Source organism: Protopterus annectens, chromosome 11.part0 (assembly GCF_019279795.1).
Source record: "Protopterus annectens isolate FY-2018-M chromosome 11.part0, PAN1.0, whole genome shotgun sequence".
NCBI classification, from domain to species: domain Eukaryota; kingdom Metazoa; phylum Chordata; order Ceratodontiformes; family Protopteridae; genus Protopterus; species Protopterus annectens.
In genome coordinates this window covers 68,093,321-68,105,923 of record NC_056745.1, presented here as the reverse complement: position 1 = coordinate 68,105,923, position 12,603 = coordinate 68,093,321, and the positions used below count along the sequence as shown (strand labels likewise).

The 12,603-nt window shown below is 42.3% G+C and overlaps 2 protein-coding genes across 2 annotated transcripts in view; one reads left to right on the top strand and one right to left on the bottom strand.

Moving 5' to 3' along the window:
- The window catches only part of PPHLN1 (periphilin 1), a 1,295,616-nt gene extending 1,286,915 nt beyond the window's left edge, over positions 1-8,701 (bottom strand). Inside the window, exon 1 of the mRNA XM_044087450.1 lies at positions 8,610-8,701. The gene's annotated coding sequence lies outside the window, so the exon portion shown is untranslated. The remainder of the gene's footprint in view (positions 1-8,609) is intronic.
- An 86-nt stretch (positions 8,702-8,787) lies between these two features.
- ZCRB1 (zinc finger CCHC-type and RNA binding motif containing 1) overlaps positions 8,788-12,603 on the top strand; it is a 364,751-nt gene continuing 360,935 nt past the window's right edge. The window contains exon 1 of the mRNA XM_044087452.1: positions 8,788-8,886. The gene's annotated coding sequence lies outside the window, so the exon portion shown is untranslated. The remainder of the gene's footprint in view (positions 8,887-12,603) is intronic.

Below are 12,603 nucleotides of genomic sequence, written 5' to 3'. Positions count from 1 at the left end.
ATTTATGCCAAGCTGCGTTAGCTTCTCCATGATGCCCAAGTGGGGGGTTGTGTCAGAGGCCTTGGCCAAGTCAATGTAAGCTGTATGCACTAACGTTCCCACATCCAGGACCTTGGTGACAGTCTCAAAGAAGTCAACCAGGTTCAACAAGCAAGATCTGCCTTTGACAAATCCAAACTGGGTGGGGTCAAGTGCTTGTAGATTGCCTATGTTCTTATTTATGAGGTCCATAATAATACGCTCCATGGCTTTACAGATCAGACCCATCAAGCTAATAGAGTGATAGTTTCCAGCGTCAGAAGTGTCACCACCTTTGTGCAAGGGAACGACAATGGCAGTTCTCCACTCTGCTGGAATGAAGCCTGTACTTAGGCTGTGGTTGAATAGGGTGCTCAATGGCAAAGCCAGTTCTTGGTGGATGGTGCATAATAAATCCTGGGATACTATCAGGTCCCATGGAAGCCGTGTTCTTTGCCTTGGATAGAGCTTGTAACACTTCATCTACAGAAATGTGAGGTGTGGGACAAGTATTGGGGATGTCAAAAGGGCCTTTTGGGGGGGGGGGTAGAGGGATGAAGTTTGCGCTGAACCTATCTGCTAGCAGGTCAGCTAAGTCAACAGGATCAGTACAAGTGATACTGTCAAGTACTAATTTGGAACAAACCTGGGCTTTGCCACAGAGGTTCCTGATGTAACTGAAGACTTTATGGTTTCCCTTTGTTTCAGAGGGTAGTTTCGATTCATAACTGGCCTTGGAGGCTTTCACTAGTGATTTAATTTGCTTGTAGAGGCTAAAGAGGGAGTTTTGCCAATTTGAAATTTGTTCCCTTTTACCCTTAAACAACAGTTTCTTCCTTTTGTTGTAAAGCCTATTGATACAGAATGTCCACCAAACAGGTTTGTCTTTCCTATAGGATCAGGTTTTAGTTCTGCTGGGTATGGCCGAGTCCATGCAGTTGTACAGGTGCTTGTATACTGCACTGGAATACTGTTCAGCATAGTTGTGTGCATCTTCTGAGGGAAGTGGTGGTGTGAAGCTAATGATACTCTCCCTTAGGAGGTTGTAGTCCGCTTTTGAGAAGTTTTTTAGCTTGATTATGGCTTGGGGGGGGGGGGGGAATAGAAACTTCGAATGGAAATTGCCCGATGATCTAATCTCACCAGGGAAAAACATACTATGGGAGTGGTGTAGCAGTCACTCATGTCGGTGAGAACCAAGTCCAGAATGTCTTCTCCCTTTGTGGGGGGTGAGACGAGCTGGTCTAGTGTGTTAGAACTGATTAAGTCAAGGAATTGTTGAGAGAGTTCATTAGTGCAAGAATAGTTCAACCAGTCTATGGTGGGGTAGAGTGTGTTAGGGGGTACGCTGGGGTCAAGTAGATCCAAGTAAGAGAAGTGGGTGTCCCGAGTCATGGGGGGGGGGTCTACAGCTAGCTACAACTTGGATGGGTGTCTTGCTGTCAGTTCCACCTGGAGCAGTTCCAGTGCATCAGGCTGGCAAAGCAGTCTGGAAGTGTGGCTGTCCAGACTCCACCACCCTTAGTCTTCCCGACCTCATTTTGGGGTCAGAATGTGTGGAATAAGGTAAAGTCTGGTAAGACAGGAGTGCTCTCCGCAGCCCTGAACCAAAGTTTCTGTGACTGAACAGGCATCAGCATCTTCCAATACAAGGAGAGCCTCCAGTGAGTCCATTTTCAGGTTAAGGCTTCTAGCGTTAGGCAGCATGACCTTCAATTGACTTTTTGACAATCTTTTATGTTGGAAGGTCTGTCTTTGGGACAAATGCACAATGGGGAAGGCATGAGCCATGGCCAGGGTCTGAAAACCCAGTGGTGACAGGTGAAGGCCATTTCTGGCAAAGCATCGAGGCCTGTCGACCATGTCACCCCATGTTGGCCTCCTGAGGTAGATACTTGCACTTCTCATGTGGAATCACCTACAGGAAGAATAAAACCATGCCCAAGTATACAAAGTACAGTATTAATATCTGAAGAGCTCAAAAGTAAATAAAATGTATTGCAACAACTAAATGACATGTAAAGCAGCGACCACCAACGTGGCTTAGTGTGACAACAAATGCTTATATACACTCTTTGGCTCATTCTCCATCCTGCTGTTCTAGTACATAGACCCTTCCTACAAATTCACTTCATAAGCACTCACTAGTGCTTCCTACTTTACCTGGCACTAAATATCATGAAGTCATTGTGTACCATATGATCTGCTGCCAGCCTGATGGCAACAGGAGTACCGAGGCAATGCAAAAACTCCCTCATGCTTGGGTACAACCACAACAACTTACTACAAATGATTTGGCTCTAGTGCCACCACAACAACTTAGTATGGTGATTAGAAAATCAACAGTCTACAGCTCTGAATGGGCGCAGGCCAAGAATTGTGGCAGACAGCAAATGACTAGTACAAAATACAGTAAAGGCATCTAAAGCAATGAATTCTTGAAAACAGCGACTATAAATTAGCCAAGATGCCACAACCTCTGTTTTAGCACATATATATCATGGCAAGGATTAGACTTGGGATCAGAATGCCCACAGCTGGCAAAAGCAGTGGAAGAGACCATAAACATTATGCTCACAGCAACAGGGAACTCATCTCTGAAGGATACTGCCCTCTGCAAAAGAGAACTCAACCCTGAGCATATGGCTCTCTGCAACTGTTTATAGGTGCACATACAGTAACTGAGTAATTGAATACTGCTGTCCTTTTTAGCACAAAAGTTAATAAGCAAGTGTCAGAAGTGGCACTACAACATATTTTTTTAACAGAACCAAAGTGTGAACACTTAGTTCAAGTGTACAACCCTGCAGCAGTTTCCAGATGTAGTGCGATTTGATTCTGAGGTAAAGTCCTGTTAAGTATCCTCAGGCATCCTCGTATACAAGATGTACTGAGAATGCATCACCACCTTTGCAATTATGTGCATCTCACTGACTTAAATCATTGCAGACAGAAAAAAAATCAAGTTTGATTTGTGGAAAACATTTTAAAATGATAAAGCAAATATCCCTTCATGCGGCCATATTAGACCATAGAGATCTAGGTTTACGATTCATTCCCACATGCAAAATATTTACTGCAACACCACTCCATGACAAAAAACACATCACATCACTTAAACCATAAACATTGCACCTACTCCCTTTCCCAAGGGAAACAATCCATCAGACCCAGAAAAATGACAAAACAATTTCCATATTATCCACAGTTTCCATGATATATTATATTACTGACCCTACCTACCACCACCGTAACAGGTACAAGCATGCAAAATCTGAAGGTAATGCTACTCAATGCTAGAAGTCTAAACCTCAAAATGCACTCTCTCGAGGCACTCCTAAAAATGGAGAACATCGATATCTGTGCAGTAACTGAGACCTGGTTCAAGGCTCCAGAGAGCACCCCTGCAATACCAGGCTACAACTCTTACTACACTTTTTGGCCACCAAACCAGGACCGAAACACTAAAGGTGGAGGAGTGTCAATATTCACCAAGGATATTCACACCACCAGGCTAGTTGGCCAACACAATGTGTCTGAAATTCTCCAAGTGCAACTAACACTAGGTAAGACTGCAATCCAAATTGTAGCTTGCTACAGATCCCCCACCATACCCCAAGATTCTCACTACACCTTTCTAAACATACTGGAAAATATTAAGATAAAACCAAACACCCTAATACTGGGTGATTTTAACTACCCTGCCATTAACTGGGAAAACTACTCCTGTCCCAACACCTTTGCACAACGGTTCTTGGAATTCATAAATTCCAACGCCCTGGATCAACTAATCCATAGTCCCACCAGGGGCTCCAATATCCTAGACCTGGTAATTACCAACATGGGAAATCAATGCTCCATACCTATGGTCACCCCCTCGTTAGTCAGGTCTGACCATAAGCTAATCACCTTTAACATCCACATCCCACCCCCACCCCCCAGTAAAGAAACCACCATAAAAAACTTCTCCAAAGCCAACTTCATGCTACTCAAGTCAGAAGTGACAAACTTCATGACACCCATGCAGACGGGAACTGAAAGTTCAACTGCTGAATCCTACACTAAGGCACTGTACGAGCACATCCACTCATGCATGAATCGTGCCATCCCAAATAGAACCAAAATGCTCTCATCCAAAAAGGAAGCCAATCTGGTGGTCCCCTGCCATAAACAAACTTTACAACAAAAGGAAGAAACTTTTGCAGAAAAGAGGAAAATCCCAGGATGCAAAAACTCCTTAGTAGCCTCAGTAAGAAACTGAGATGCCTCATAAAATCCTCCAAAGCTAGTTACGAAAATAAAATTGCCAAAGATTCCAAAGACAACCACAAAACATTCTATAATTATGTCAAGAATCTAAATGGCAATGCTCAGATCTGCTCTGAGCTAAAACAGAATGGCATTAAATATACTGATCCGAAGGATATTGCCAATATCCTGGCAGATCGATTCAGTGCCAACTTCACCCCCCTCTCACCCCCTAAATGGCCCATCTCAATACCGGAAGATTGCCAAATTCCAGTAATAACGGCCACACAGGTACAAAACGCACTCTCTAAAGCCAAGAATACAGCATCCATAGGACCAGATGACATCCCTGGCTGTGTACTACATGAACTACAATATGAAATGGCACCTCACCTAAGTGTCATGTTTAATCATAGCCTCACCTCAGGTTTCATGCCCACTGAGTGGCGCAGAGCTACAGTTATCCCAATCCACAAGGGGGATCCACCTTGGATCCCGGAAACTACCGTCCCATCAGTCTGACAAGCCTTGTCTGCAAGGCCATGGAGCGTATTATCATGGAACTTATAAACAAAGACATTGGCAACCTTCAAACACTGGACCCCACCCAGTTTGGGTTTGTGAAGGGCCGATCTTGTCTCCTGAACCTGATTGACTTCTTTGAATCAGTCTCCAGAGCCATGGACAAGGGTAAGGTGGTCCACACAGCCTATCTAGACCTTGCCAAGGCCTTTGACACCATCCCCCACTCTGGAATCATAGATAAACTTACTAAGTTGGGCATTAATCCCCATGTCATCCAATGGGTTGCTAAGTGGCTTACTGATAGAACCCACACTGTAAAAGTAGCCAACTCCAAATCCAGCTCCAGACAAGTGACAAGTGGAGTACCTCAGGGTTCAGTCCTGGGGCCGCTCTTGTTTGGCATCTACTTCTCTGAAGTACAGGTCAACATTAAGGGACTCTGGCTAACAAAGTTTGCAGATGACTGCAAACTGGGAGCCATTATTGAATCCCCAAATGATGTCGATACTCTACAAAAGGGCCTTACAGAAACAGATGCTTGGTGCCAGAGCCATGGGCTCAAGCTCAATGCCAAGAAATGTATTATCCCCTTTGGGAAAAAACATGTATCCATGAATTACCATATAGGTGGCAGTACACTGAACACAGAAAGTGTGATAAGAGACTTAGGGACACAGGTGGACAGTGGTCTCACCTTCGATAACCACATCGCCACAACAATCAGGAAATCCTTCTATGTGGCACACCTCATCACGAAGGGCTTTTCATCCAGAAAAAAGGAGGTCATTGTCCCACTGTACTCATCCCTCATTAGACCCATTATAGAATACAACGCCCCATTTGGCATGTACCTCTCAAGACATCTGCAACAACTGGAAAGGCCAAATATCTCACTAAAAGAATCACAGGCCTAAAGCAGATGCCCTACACTGACCACCTTAAAAAACTCCAGCTATAGTCTATCGCATATCGTCTACTCAGAGGCGATTTCTGCTTAACATACAAGGCCATGTCAAACCCAGAGCTGTTGGACATGCTACACTTAAAGAAATCCCAATCCCTCAGAGCCACACGCTCCAGGGATCTAAACCTTGTCATCACAATAAACAAAACATGCTGGAGGGATAGGTTCCTGACCCAGAGACTCCCCAGACTCTGGAATAGATTGCCCATACATGTAAAGCAGAGTGCCTCTTTGGACCTCTTCAAGAGGAACCTTGACGATTGGATGGGAGAAAGGAAATTCACCCCAGGGATCACGTCAGTCGCCCTGCTAGACAGGGGTCCAGGAAAGTAAATATTGTGGGAAGAAATAGCCAGGGAATTGTTATGGCTAGGCTTGTATAGGCCCTAGGGCTGACAGCCTAGTACCAACCTATGAACCTTGAAGCAGTCACATCTAAAGAAGAAATTACACTAACCAAATATCTTTCAAAAACTACAGTACTAATCTGTCATCTTCTCCTTTATAAACATAAATCATATACAATACAGGAACTAGAGTCATCTTTATAGACATAACTAAAACTTTTTGTGGTGTTTCAAACAAAATTCCTTTCCACTTTGGTCTAAATCCATTCTTGTAAACTGGATCGAAGACTAGATACACAATTACAGCAGCTATAAAAAAATCCTCCTACTGGAGTCCCGCAAACCCCAGTTCTGGGACCACTACTCTTCCTACTTTTTATAAACAGCATTTTGCACATTACTGCACCTCTGTTTACTTTCTACATTACACAGACAGCCTAGCTATTTGGTCAAACATTCAAAATGTATTATAAAACTAATTCAGCCAACCTATACAAAACTTATTTGGTGGCAACAAATGCTACAGTTCAACATTAAACTTCAAAAAAAATGTTATTCACACTCTTAGGCTCTCATAAAAATGAGCAGCATAGCGTTCATCCCATTACCAACCAAAAGGAAACACGCACCTTTACATCTACCTAGGATTTTAGATTGAATAACTTGTAAGACGGACAGCTAACGCATTCAAAATTAGAAAGGAAATTCCAATCCTTGTTAAAAATGTTATCAGCGACAACAAACTCACAAAACAGTTAGTCAAGCACACTATCACCTTTAACAATGCTGTGCACTCTTCTGACAAACTCAAAAATTACAAACCTACCTAATGAGAACATGGCAACCCATGAGTGCCTCCCCAGAGAAAGAGCTTCACCGCAAAACAATATAAAAATTAAGAAAAATCTAATACATCCAGTTGCATACCAATGAAGCTACCGAAACAAATATGCAAACTGCACATTTTAAATCAGTGTCCTAGCTTAACCAGAGTCAGGTGTCCATCAACATTATACCATACAGCCAAAATTACTACAATCGCAACACCTAAAAGGTTCTTCCAAAGACTTCTCACTCAAGGTCCTTCACCTTTGACATTTTCTATTTTTTACAGTGACACATTAGCCTGCACAAAGCATTCAAATCACCACTAAAGTTTTATATTCAAACTTACAACAGCAAATGACATTACCTGAAAATCACATACTCTGTATATCTGATTGCATACAATACACATACATTTTACTCATTACCAAATGTAAACTTCTTCCAAATGAGTACATCACAACTAGACTCACCCATCTTCTCGCAGTCAGTCAGTACTACCTGTTACTATTAAAGAACAGTTAATACTATCTCGCACTGTATTCACCTAATATGACAATGCAAATAATGTACACGACCTTATCCGTTTTTTATGCGTTTACTGGGATAACTTTCTCCTTACTATATGTGTTTAACACAGAACATGTTGGTAGCAGATATACTGTACAAATTAGCACTAAACAGTTTTTTCTTGGCTGCAATATGCTGTGACTGAAAGACAGATGTAGTTTACTTCTGGCATTTTTTTTCTGGACAACTAATCTAGTTTATGTACAAGCATCCACGACGGAAAAGTCAGCAGCTCACACAATCCTCGGTCACGTCCATGCCACAGATTTTCCGAACGAGTTTTTAACTCTCTGAAATGTTATTATACAAGCATTTTCTTTGTGTTTTTTATAAGTATGGAAGCTACCAGCAGGTTAGTGCTATTTGTAAATTGCAACTCCCAACATCTTACCTCCAGAATTAGGCATATCTGAATAACAACCGATAAAAACGGCTTCCAAGAAATGCTATTAAAACAGTTGGTATTAATAACAACGTCTCAAATATGTCTAAATTTAAAACACACACATTTTGAACTAAATGTAGGGACAGCTGAGTTGTATGCCGTAAAAATACAGAAGAAAAGTAAAGCATCCTGTAGAGAAAACAGTGCAAAGCATATAGTGGTGCAAATCTGGTGGTGAGTAATCGCATGATTTGTACTATAACCCCCTAATATTTGACCTGAAACCTACAATTCCCGGGGGTCAAGCCCTGAGCACTTAACATATAAATGATCACAACATGCGTGAAAACATAACACATGTACGAATTGTGAAGCGATTCCTTGTTTATTCTACAAGTACAATAAAAAAACTTAACATGAATTTTCACAGCAGCTTGACTAACTGAACCAAGTTTGAGTGTTCACGACTACGAACTCAGTAAATACACGCGGAGCACACTTTATTCGTAGACTGAATTCATAACGACATGCACTGCTCAGAATCACTGAAAATACTGTTCAACAAGCTGCATGATCTGCACCATTTCTAAGCCTCAACTCAGACTGGAGTGTGCAATCTGCATACAACACATTGTAGCGAGTCATTCTGTGCAATATTTTTTATGCAAGCAAATAAAAACAATAACTACCGCAAAAAAAAACAACAAAAAGTTCAAATTAAACTCACCTACTCCTCTCCAACCGCGTTGAGTGTAAATCTAGTTCATTTTCTCTTAGTTCCGTCTCAGAAACCAGGAAGACCCGCCCAGTTTCTCGCTTCAATTTGTGTTTCCAAAGAAAATAATGACATTCTAACATTCTATTGGAGAAAGTGATCATCAATTAAAATCCTACCTGCCCTCTTACATCATCAGTGTGGGACGGATGTAAACATTTACTAGTGAGGGAATGCTGTGTGGTAACTTCATATTAAAAATTATCCGAAGATCACATTGAAATGCCAGGTAAATCTAAGAATTTGTAGAATGCCTTTAAAGTAAGGATTAAGAGGGAAGTGTTGAAACGTTATTATGTATTTGTGTAATTGAAAGTATGTCATATGTATTTAAATTTTAAAAATGCACTGTCTAGGTGCTTTTCTGTCTCAGATGTGATATTTAGTCTTGCTAACTAATGTAAATATCAGCGATGTGGTTTTTCGTTTGTAGTGGAAATTTTCAACAGGACGTGTTGGTATTTGGCAGGCTTTGTTACGTGTGTATGTCCTATAAGAATCAGAATTAATATAACTTTGTTTAAGATGATGATCGTAACATTTTACAAATGAAAACATAGACTGAATGTATTACAGTTTAGGGTTAATACCAAATAAAATTCGAACTGTTTAGCTTTAGTGGTCGTGATAAGAGAAATGTATGCTGGAGTATGCTTAGATAAGGGATCTTTGGTACGGTATGTGTCACGATAGAGGAGTGAAGATTTGTAATCCTTTTCAAAGACTATAAATGTCTTCTTAGTGAAAAAGAAGATGGATATGAATCATTCTTCATTATCGTAGGAGGTCACCAATACATTAAACTTACTACCCGTAACTTCAGTTTCACAACCTAGCAGAAAAATGCCCCGTCCCGTTCGAAAAAAAGTCGGTATTCTTTAAAAATACACAGTTTTTTATTAACAGTGTAGTACTTTCTGTGACTCATATGGGCAGCCACGGTGATGCAGCAGTTAGTGTTGTTTCCTCACAGCAAGAGGTCCTCTGTTCGATTCTCGGCTGGGGTGCCTTCTGTGCAGAGTCTGCATGTCCTCCCTGTGGTCGCGTGTGTTTCCTCCGGGTGCTCTTGTTTCCTCCCACCTCCCAAAGACATGCAGTAGGTGAATTGGACACTCTAAATTGGCCTTAGGTGTTTGTGTGCCTTCTGTGGAAGGGTGGGTGCCGGGTTGGCAACTCGACACCGTAAAACTCCACTGCCAATCATTAGCAGACAGATGGTCCGCTGTGGCGACCCCTACCCGGAAAAGCCGAAAGAAGACTTTCTGTGAATCATATACTGGGCAGAAACGCATGTTGTAGTACTTCGGCTGTTTTATTCAAATGCTGTTGAGCTCTTTCTTAAGGATCTCAAGAATGTCTTCAGATGAGACTGTCTTCTGGAGGTGATCGTGGGAACCCTTCTCCCTCTTCGAAATCAGTGTCTTCAGTGACTGACTCTTGTGGAGAGTCCAAATGTCTCCTCTTGCATTTCTTCTTCTGATGGACTTCTTTAGTAGGATGTTCCAATGAAGTGTTGAAAGAGATTGTAAGACTCTTTTGAGTGGTCTGGACGCCTTGAGCTGGCTGTCCCTGTAGCGTGGTGTAGGTTCATAGGGAGGTACCAGGCTGTTGGCCCTAGGGCCTATATAAGCCTAGCCAAAAAGGTAGCCTGGCTTTCGCCACCCAAAAAAATTATTTTCCTGTGCCTCTGTCAAGCAGAGCCACAGAGGTGATCCCGGGGTGAATTTCCTATTTCCCATCCAATCATAAAGATTTTTCTTGAAAAATGCTAATGAGGAGCTTTGTTTGATATAGATAGGTAGTTTGTTCCAGAGTATGGGAAGTCTGTGGGACAGAAATCCCTCCAGCTTGTTCTGTTTATTGTGTTGACAAGGTTTAGGCCAGCTTGTTCTGTTTATTGAAGGTCCCTAGAGCGTGTAGCTCGGAGGGATTGGGATTTCTTTAAGTGGAGTTTGTCCAGCAGCTCTGGGTTTGACATAGCTTAGTATGTTAGGCAGCGATCGCCTCTGAGTAGGTGATATGTGACAGAGGAAAGCTGGAGTTTTTTGAGAAGGTCTGCTTAAGGCATCTGTTGGAGGCCGGTAATCCTCTTTGTGATGTATTTCTGCGGCCTTTCCAGTTGTTGTAGATGTCTTGTGAGGTACATAGTAAAAGGGGTGTTGTACTCTATAATGGGTCTAATAAGTGACGAGTAGAGTGGAACAGTGACTTCTTTTTTCCTGGATGAGAAACCTTTTTTGATGGGGTGTGCCACATAGAAGGATTTCCTGACTACTTTGGCAATGTGATTATCAAAGAAGAGACTGCTGTCCATCTGTGTACCAAGGTCTCGTATCACACTTTCGGTGTTAAGTAGACTACCACCTATGTGGTAGCTCATGGGTACAGAGTTTTTATCAAGGGGGATGACTATGCACTTTTTGGCATTGAGCTTGAGGACGTAGCTTTCACACCAGGCATCTGTCTCATTGAGGCCCTTTTGTAGGATGTCCACATCGTTAGGAGTTTTGATTATGGCTCCTAGTTTGCAGTCATCTGCAAACTTCGTTAGCCAAAGACCTAATGTGTTAGCCTGTACTTCAGAAAAGTAGATACCAAACAGGAGAGGACCCAGGACTGAACCCTGTGGTACTCCACTTGTCACTGGTCTCAAGTCGGATTCGGAGTCTGCTACTTTCACAGTGTGGATTCTGTCATTAAGCCAGTTGGCAACCCATCTTGTGACATAGGGATTTATACCTAGTTTAGTGAGTTTGTCTATAATTCCAGTGTGTGGGATGGTGTCAAAACCTTTGGCAAGATCTAGATAGGCTCTGTGTACCACCTTACCCTGGTCTACGGCTTTGGTGACTGTTTCAAAGAAGTCTGTCAGGTTTAGGAGACATGATCTTCCTTTTACAAACCCGAACTGGGTGTGGTCCAGAGTTTGGAGATTACCAGTGTCTTTGTTTATAACTTCCATGATGATACGTTCCATGGCCTTGCAGACCAGGCTCGTTAGGCTAATGGGGTGGTAGTTCCCCTTTGTGGAGTGGGATAACCATCTCTGTGCACCATTCAGTGGGCACAAAGTCTGAGGTGAGGCTATGATTGAACACGGTGCTTAGGTGGGGTGCCAGTTCATTCTGTAGTTCATGTAGAACGCAGTCTGGGATGTTGTTAGGTCCCATGGATGCTGTGTTCTTGGCTTTGGAGAGTGTGGTTTTTACCTGTGCAGCCATGATTACAGGAACTTTGTATTCTTCCAGTATAGAGATGGGCCCCTTAGTGCTAACTTTACCCCCCTTTCCCTATCTGCCAGGATGTTGGCAATATCGTTTGGTTCTGTATATTTAGTGCCATTGTGCTGTAACTCAGAGCAGGTCTGAGTGTTGCCATTGAGATTCTTGACATAGCTATAGACTTCTTTGTGGTTGTCTTTAGAATCGGTGGCGATTTTGTTTTTATAACTAACTTTGGAGGATTTTATAAAGGATCTCAGCTTCTTACTGAGGCTGACCACAGAATTCCTCCAGTCATGTGATTTTACTCCTTTTTTTTTTTTTTTTTTTTTTTTTTTTTACAACAGTTTCTTTCTTCTGTTGTAGCTTTTGTTTATGGCAGGGGACCACTAGATTGGCTTCCTATTTTTGGAGGATAGCATATTGGATCTCTTAGGGATAGCACGATCCATGCACTTGTGTAAGTGCTTATAAAGTGCATTTGTGTAGGATTCAGCAGTCGTACCTCTATTATCCGTCTGCATAGGTGTCGTGAAGTTTGGCACTTCTGTCTTGAGAAGCGTGAAGTTGGCTTTGGAGAAATTATTTATGGTAGTTTCCCTAATGGGGGGGGTGGGATGTGGATGTCTAGGGTGATTAGCTTGTGGTCGGATTTGACCAGCAAGGAATTGACCTCTGGTGTGGAACACTGGTCGCCCATGTTGGTATTGACCAGGTCTAGGATA